The sequence below is a fragment of the Vespa crabro genome, chromosome 6, assembly GCF_910589235.1.
Source record: "Vespa crabro chromosome 6, iyVesCrab1.2, whole genome shotgun sequence".
NCBI classification, from domain to species: Eukaryota; Metazoa; Arthropoda; class Insecta; order Hymenoptera; family Vespidae; genus Vespa; species Vespa crabro.
The window spans coordinates 2,755,949-2,765,620 of NC_060960.1; the positions used below are offsets into that span (position 1 = coordinate 2,755,949).

The window sequence follows — 9,672 nt, forward strand, 5'->3', positions numbered from 1 at the left end:
AGAAAGAAATGAAAAAGAAGAGAAAAAAAAAAGAAAGGGAACAAAAGAAAAAAGAGAAATCAAGACCGTTTCTCGATAGTCTTACGGCGGATGTTTGACTCATCATTATACTTTATCGAAGCATTAATAATCTCAAACCTTTTTAGAATTTACCGCGTTATTCCCGTTAATTTTATTCTTTCGATAGTTCGATTATAAGTTTCGACTTTTCGGTAATTTACTATTTTTCTTTTTACTCTTTCTCTTTATTTCAACGATGAGAAATATTGTTATTAACTTTTGAATTAATTAAAAGTCAGTTTCCTGCATTTGTATCGGGAACGCGTTAAGAGAAAGAGAAAGAAAAAGAGATAGAGAAAGAGAGTGAGTGAGAGAGAGAGAGAGAGAGAGAGAGAAAGAGAGAGACGAATTCCCGCTGAACGGGTCTACTTTCACGAATCGATCCATCGAATTTTTCGTTCCGCAAGATTTTACGAAAGCGTCCGACTTTCCTCGTCACGGCCTATCGAGGAAATCTAGTTAGTTTGCATGTTTCTCTGGAGGATTCGGAGATTAAAAAAATGTTTGCTTTTCGATCATTTCCTTATACATTTGTATATATCTCACTTGAAAGAAACATATGTCGAAAATGAACCAATTGTTTTTGCATTTCGTTTATCACATTTATTTTTAGAAGCTTAGAAATCTTCATGAATGTGTAAAAAGGAATGAAAATTAACAAGAAGATAATTTATGTTTCGAATAGATGATCAATTGTTCATTTCTCGAGAAAAATAATTTAACTCAATATTCATATATATATATATATATATGAATAAGATACACGATTAAGTATCCGTATAGTTAAATTGTGTGTGTGTGTATATATATATACACACACATCACATATAGGTAAATAAATCAGCAACGGTATAAAGATTTCGTGTTTTAGCGTAAAGCAGTATGGCTAAACCGGAAATTCGATATCACACCGAGCTTGTAACTTTAAGCCAAGTACTCTGTTTATGATATGTATTTGTACATGATTTATAGAGAAAATTGCTAAGCATCATATATATATGTAATATATATATATACTATATATTACATGGTTATATTTTCTATGACTCTCCTATATACTCCTCTTCATCTGATCTTTTTTTGAATATAAATTCTGCTTTAAATAAGAAAATAACAAAATTTAATAATAAAGTAGATATATGTATATATATACATATATGATAATTAAAAAAAATATATTCATATATTTGACATATTAAACATATTTCATATGTATTTGATTAGAGAATATATTATGTACACATATTTATTTAACATAATTTACAAACAGAGATACCTATGTGTATTCAAAAACTTTACATAAAATATATGTAAAATGTATACATATATATGTATATATATATTTTTTTTCGTTTTTAGTTTTTATTCAAATTTCGTCCTCAATCATAACTAATCACACATTTATGCGGGAAAATTTAACAATTTGAATTCGGTTCATCGTTTCTCCCGATAAAGCGACGTTCTCAGTGTAGACATCTAATTAAATAAAAGCCGTGACTGCTCTCGTTCGTATCGTGGCCTCGCGAAGGAGCTCTCACGATCCGATTGCACCGACCAACGGCCTGGAATTCGTCTGAATTGAAGTATAAAGAGAGCGCGAGAGAAGTCAAACGTGTTCATGAATCGTCAGACAGTTGCGAGAAATTTTCTACAATCTGATTATTTTTGTTCTTACTCAAAAATTCATGGAATATTATTTAATTTGAAATAAAATTTATATAACTTTCAAAAGTATCCGTATATTTTTTTCGTTCGCTATATGTATATACAAATATCAACCCGTTCATATTTTGAATGATAATTAACATATTAAATAAAATTTAATATCTATTAATTAAAATTAAGTAATTAAATAATTTTTGATTATTATTCCTCTAATTACAAACTCTATTATTTCAATAATTAATAATTTAATCAATAATAATCATTTTAATTAATTTGTCAAGAATATGACATTTAAAGAATATCTTGTTGATCAAACCGAAGTTGAAAGAAGAATAGTTAATCTTCAAATTGCAGTCGAACTAGCGCGAGAAGTTTCTAGAGTTTAAACTCGTTCAAAATGTATGATCGAGTTAATCAACCGTGTGCGTTCTACACATATATATATATATATATATAATAGGGTTGCAAATTCCATGTCTCTTTAATACGTTTAGTTCACGACGTATTAATGTATGTATACATTATCGTTCGTATCATCGTGTCGATAATAATGCCGATATTCTTCCTTGGAGGAGTTGATACGAATATATATGTACATACATATACATATATATATATATATATATATATGTATGGCTGACTTTTACGTGACGTTATCGTACGAATCGCATAGTTGTGCGATTACGTGATCACGGATATATCATATATTGTGTTTGCGATTGTCTACGTAGCGCGCTCCAAAGATGATATCGCTAAGCATGACTATGCACAGTATTATAATTTTTGAATAAGTATCATCGAGAAGTTTCGATGACTTTAAATGTTCAAAGTAGTACGTATGCATCTATACTATCTTTATTTATCTCAAAAAATGGGAACAATCTCGTGCGGGACTACCAAAACAATTATTTTGCAGATTTGTTTAGTATGAAGGATCAGATCATATAGTGACAATTTTTTTATTGAAGATCAAGAAACAGGAGAAATTTCAAAGTCAAATTCATTTTTTTTAATGGCACTATATATTTTCCTTTTATAGTTAGACGAATTTAACAATGTACATTATGAGGTAATTTATTATTGTAAAATGTTTCAAAGTATATTATAAACTTATAAGTTCTTAAAAAATATAATCTTGTATCATTTATAATATAAATCATCATATGAATGCGGGCTATTAGCCTGCATGTTGTAAACAAAGGACGACCTGTTTAAGAAATCAATTTCGTTTATTCAGATCGGTAATTTAGCATAAAGGTTCGTCCCTTATTTATAGCAGTATTATATTGTATTATATTGCATTATATTGTATTATGTCGTATTATACTGTATTAAATAATGTATTATAATATAGCATAATTTATATGATAAAATAAATATTCGTATAATTATTAAGTATGTACTATATATTACTAATATAATAAAAATAAAAAAGTTTAATATGAAAAGAAATCCAATGTATTCTAAATCCTACCATTATTTTTTATCCTATCATTATTCTCATTTTATTCAAAAAATTGACACACCCACTTCAAATTCTACACAAAGCGAAAATTTTTCCCGCAAATCGAGATTTGTATCCGGACCACATGACGAACAAAGAAGTGACACGTAAAATTCTTTCACCTTCTAATAAGTTATACTAATTTGTTTAAAATTTCAAATTCCAGACAGATAGGACATATTTCTCGTAAATCGAGGCTTGTATCAGGATCGCATAATGTGCGAAGAAATCGCTCCACTTCCTGGTAAGTTATTCTTTCCTGTTTAAAATTTTAAATGGCACCTAAAATATGATATCTCCCATTTCATGTGATCCTTATACGAAATTTGATTTGCTGGAGAAAATTTTGACTTTGAAATAAATAAGTTAATTTTTTGGATAAGGAGAATGATGATATAATTTAATGAAGAACACGTTGGATTTCTTTTATGTTAATCATTTTTATTTTCATTTTTATTAGTAATATATAGCAAATACGTTGTATTTAACACTTATATTTATGAAATCTATACTTTATCATATAAATTGTGTTATAAGTATAATACAATTTATTTTACGATATAATATAATATAATATGATATAATACTGCTGTAAACGAAAGATAAACTTTTATGTTTTTGAAATTACCGACCTAAGTAAATGAAATTGGTTTTTGTAAGTAATTTGGCCTAATTTTATGTATTTGGCCTTTACAACATGCAGCCTAACAGCCAACAATTTGTTACTATAATTCTTAAGAATTCACAAGTTTATAATATAATTTATAACATTTTATAATAATAAATTACTATTTATCGGTTTTAAAAGTTACATGACGATATAAACGATTAATTTTTTTTTTAATTTATAATTAATAATTTGCAAAATTTGTGATTCATCATTTTTAAAATCCGAATAATTGGCAATTTATTGTATATGTCTTATACGTCTTATAAAAAGAGTTGAGGGACATTGAGGAGGAAAAGTCTCGTGGTCCAAGGACCGTTTCAAGGGTGAATGAAGAGGCTTAAGTTCGAATGACAAAAGTCGTGCCACTCCGCCAGTATTCTTCTCTCCCACTACCTTCTTGTCTCTTCTCCTTCATTCGCTTCTACGTGACTGTTTATCTATCCGCAATGTGAGCTCGTACCCTTCGTTTTACTATCATCTTCAGGTCTGATATTTTTCCCACTCCAACTATTTCTCTTCGGCTTCGAAGGCTGCCCTAAAAGAAACATCTGCATCCATGCAAGATGATCGTAGATTCGAACGGACGGACGGACCGACCCTTCTAACAACCAAAAATAGAAACTATTATGGCAGAGCATCTGCCATCGACAGAGAGAAGAGGGTGCAAGAAAAAGAGAAAAATGGCCTTCAATGAAATACGGAATGGTGTGTGCTTATTCTCTTACGAAACAGAAATGATTCTGAAATAATGCCAATAACATTGACATGAGTTTTATAATTATAGTGTAACATCAATCTTGTTTGGTTTCTTGATCGAGCAAATTTCAAACTTAAACAGATTGTTTGATATTAATGATGGTTTTGATATATATATATATATATATATACTCATCTAGTACGAAAAGAAATTCATTATTAACCAACTCATTCATTATTAAACGTTTATTATTTTTGACCAATCTGTATATTTAGCAATAAAAATGATTGGTTTCAATTGATTTTTTCTAAATATGTATTCATCGAAACTTTTGGTAGTTCTTGTTTTATAATAAAAATTATTATTGTTTTATAATAAAAAAAGTTCTTGTTTTATAATAAAAATTGTGTTAACATATGTATATAAATATATATATATATATATATACATAATTATTTATTTAATTATAATTTCCTTATAATAACAATCTTATTTATTACATTTATTATAGAATTATATTTATTATAGCCAGACTAACATATAACTTCTTAAATTCGTATTCTTAACTTCATGATTCTATAATATAACTAATTATAAAAATATTTATGCTCTGATTACATAGGACATAAACATTAAAAAATCGAACACGTTTAATTCCTGTACACATGTTCAAAGCGGAAATCAGACATTTGGCTTCATCCAGTCAAGTTGATTCATTTCCATCTTGCTTGTATTTACAATTGTATTAAGAATGGATCGTATCGTGTTATACGTTAGTAGTTTATACAACGAATGGTTTTCCAAGCACGTAATGCGTACTTTATGAAAGGGAACTGATCGATACTCCACTATGTTCGTATTGCATGCAGGTAAACCGTTACCCGATCGCGATCGATGTCTTGGTATGTGCAACATAGTTTCATTTGCATAGGACTGCAATGTATTCATACTTTCATACGAATTATTGTTGTCGTCGTCGTCGTCGTCGTCGTCGTCGTCGTCGTCGTCGTCGTCGTTGTCGTCGTCGTTGTTGTCGTTGTCGTCGTCGTTGTTATCGTCCTATCATTATTGTACCATAGGCGTTGATTATCAAAACAGGAAAACAAAAAAAAAGGATATAACAATAAGAGGAAATGGAATTGGTAGATTTAAAGGAAAAAGCTTCGAAGAGCTTATTTAATTAAATTCTATTTCATTCGGTAATTGGCTCAAATATAAACACGATTTTACATTGAATCGTTCGTCTTATCGTTGGTGATGATTGAAAAAAAAAATTTTTATCTTTATTTTTCTTTCTTTCTTTCTTTCTTTCTTTTTGTCTTTCTTTCATTTTTATTTTTATTTCTTTTTTTTTCTTACCAAGTTATTAATTTTATACAAAGAGGAAATCATTTTATTCTTTCATTTGAATACTTAGAATATACGATTACGTAGTGCCACATGGAAATTCATTCATTTGACGCCCAACACGCGTACACTTGTGAACGTATATCGTAAAACATCCATAAAAGGTAACGTGTGGAGAGGAAAGGGAGGTGCATCATTCACGAGCTGTCCTTATCTGTAAGGCTGAGTACTACAAAGCTCGTTAGGATACGATAAACACCGGAAGCTAAACAGATCTGTCTGTATAGGCCATGGATTCTTGTCACGCATTCTCCATACATATTTCCATTAGGCTGTTACATACTCGCGTGGCTCACAGGATGCAACATGTTTATAAAATATATTATTTTCAAAATGTAAAGAAACTGTCTTTCCAATCGGATAATATACAACACGTGTAATCGTATCGATTTAATTAAACGTTTACTATTTAGACATCTGATTTGACAAGAACTATTATACTCTTGTATATATAGATATTTTATAAAGAACAAAGAAGTTTTCTACGAGAGAAACAATAATTATAATTTTTTATAATAAATTCATGATAACAATGAGATTAAATCCATGACGTTGCAAAATTACAATATATATGTACTAATAAATTATAGTTTAATGTAACATATATGTAACAATAAGTTTTTCATTTTTAAAAATTACGGTAATATCGTTTTATTTTTTTCATTAAAAATTAAAAGAAAAAAAGGATTAAGATAGGATATCAGAGTGGATTTTGCGATTATTTGGAGAATCTTACTTTTTTCCTTGGCATCCAACCAAACATTCTCCAGTTTACATGTAATACAAATAGTGCCTTAACATGTCCTCATTCTGCATGCACAGGTAGCCACCTCTTTTACGTGGATCACCATGCGTGTAATTCAATTTCAGAAGGCATTGGAGCGGTCATATCTTTCCATAAGTTAACCTGCAACATATCATGCTAATAGATGACATCTTCACCTCGTTGTTCACAATACACATTATACAGTACGTAACAGCATACGTAGAAGATGGAAGAGCTTTCTCTCTCTCTCTCTCTCTCTCTCTCTCTCTCTCTCTCTCTCTCTCTCTCTCTTTCTCTCTCTTTTTCTTCAAGTAATATACGATCGAACATGCTTTCCTTCTAGTCTTATCGTAGAAGCACAGTCAAGAAGACTTCAAAGTGATGGAAATCGATTATATCGAAAGACAAACGCGCTAAGTCTGTTGCTTCATTTTCCAAATCGATTGTCAACGAGGTTCCTTGCGTTCGCAATTGTACTGTAATGTAATCAGGAAGTTTAAAATTGTAATTAGGAAATATATAAGTTGTAACTGATAAAATATATTTTTCCAAAAGTATACGTAGTTTTTATATTACGAATTTTTAGATCTAAGAAATTTTAAAAAATTATATAAAACTAACAAAATTTATTCTTTATTTAACATTATTAAATTTTTCAATGAGAAAGATTATTTCAATAGATAAACCATGAACAAAATCTATTTTTTATTTAACATTATTAAGATTTTTAATAAAAAAGATTATGTCAATGGAAACTAAACGCATTTTAATTAAATTACGTCATCATAAATTAAATAACGATATCAAGAAATATATAATACTTACTTTACGAAAGAGAAATTTAAATTAATAAAAACAGGGACTAACTGGAGTTTTTTCAATAGAAAAAATTTTCCTATGCCTTGACGTGATGTTTAATTATTTTTCCGATAATGAGTCAACGACATTGTGAGAAAAATCGATCGATTATTATCTTTATGTTTATAAATAATACTTTTATCAAATAAGTATAGCTCACGTGGGCGGTCGTTGTACTCATTGCGATGAGAATAAAAAGAAATTTCTACATTCGTGCGTAAGAGACAACGTTGTTTCAGAATTTCTTTGGTATGCGGCAGAAGGTCAAGGATCGTCTAGCCTAGCATGCCAGAGTTCAGCCGGTTATTCGCAACTTCTCATATAAGATTCGAGTATCTTTTAACTTTTAAATGTAATATGCCGATTACATTTATTTTTTTTACATTTTTACATTTCTAATTGCCATTCATTTAAATACGCACAATTATTTTGTTAGTGGGAGTTGGCGCAATCCGAGCATTGAAACAAAAAAAAAAATAAATGAGAGAAAAAAGAAAATAAAGAAAGAAAAAAATGGGGCCAAATGTCTACATAAACCGTCATAAAATTCCGATTGATTCTGAACTCAACAAACGACATTTGATTTATAGATAAAATACTTCGATCAATTTGATCTATCTTATTATTTTTAAATTGCAATCACACAAGCAACCATAACGTTATTGATTTAAATATGCAGATTTATATATTAGGCCTTAGAAGGTCAATCGTGATAACGTCATATGAATTATCATCATTTTTGTAACAGATAGATAACAATAACTTTCATAAGATCAATCAATCTTTTCTTCTCTATAACATTTTCACGTCAGTAGATCTTTGAAAAGACACTGTATCCATCGAATCGTTCAGTACCTACCCTAAGAAATTCTATTATACGTGAAAAAGAGATTGAAGAATCTAAGAGTATTTAGGTAGCCATCTTTCTTGTGGTTGATCGCCCAAGTGCTCTCCTAAGCTAGCACCTTGTGTATACGAGAGGAGGTCAAGGATTCGTGACACGTTTTTTCATCCGCGATTCCACATTCCGTACTGCACACACCGGTGGCCGTTACGATATAACGGCCTTCCTCGTTGCTCAACTATGGCCGCGTTTCAGCTAATACTCTTGACGAGTCTCCTTGTTACGTAAAAAGGATGTGATAAGTATACGTACATATATATATATATATATATATATATATATATATATACTTCATTAACTATCCTTTTTTTAAATCTTTCAGTTATTTCTTAAAGAAAATTATAAAAAAAAAATCAATGAATTGTTATACATTGTGAGAAAAGCATAAATTTGATGATAGACCAAAAAAAAGATAACTTTGAAATCGGAAGAGATCGAGGAAGAAGAAAAAGCTTTTAACAGCCCCTCGTAAAATTATTCTGAAAGAGACAGAAAGAGAAAGAGAGAAAGAGAGAGAGAGAGAGAGAGAGAGAGAGGGAAAGAGAGAGAAGGAGAATCATTATTGCAACTTGAAGGTCGAGGTATGACTATTTCTCGAATAATCGAATATCGCCAGACGTACCGATTCTTCGTAAAGCATTGAACTATATTTAACTGTTCAATATATAATCAGTGTTCGATAATAAACTAAAGCGCTATAGTACATTGAGGTTTCGATGTTATCATTCACTTCGATGATACTAATCCAAACTTATTAATGCATCTCGACGACGCTATCACGTATAGTAACATAGCTAATGCAATTCTGTTGTAATTAAATTTGGTTGGTCTAATACAGCTCGATAGTATGTAATTAGAAGTGATATTGATTGAGCAATCGATACATCTCACACGATAATCAAATAATTCTCGTACAACTACGATGTTTCATTGGTTTCCCATTAATCTAATTACTCATTTCTATTATTTCTTTTTTCTTTTTTTGTTTCCTTTTATTATGAAAATACGTACATTCTTAAGAGTTCTATTATAGTTCATTAACTAGTCGGAGTAAATCGTGCAAGGTATTTCACGTAGAATCATAAAACGAGAAACTATCGATTCCGAGAATATTACATTGGTATAACAACAACTTGCATAT

At 29.7% G+C, this 9,672-nt stretch overlaps 1 long non-coding RNA gene across 2 annotated transcripts; it reads right to left on the reverse strand.

Annotated features, from left to right (window-relative positions):
• Window positions 1–5,765: 5,765 nt before the first annotated feature.
• On the reverse strand, window positions 5,766–8,769 carry LOC124425118. Of its 2 annotated transcripts, none has more exons than XR_006942433.1 (3): window positions 8,487–8,769; window positions 6,989–7,245; window positions 5,766–6,910 (listed from the first exon to the last, which is right to left on the reverse strand). It is a non-coding gene; the product is annotated as an uncharacterized LOC124425118 (long non-coding RNA). The 2 variants fall into 2 exon arrangements; XR_006942434.1 differs by having other exon boundaries at window positions 6,977–7,245.
• Between the last annotated feature and the right edge of the window lie 903 nt (window positions 8,770–9,672).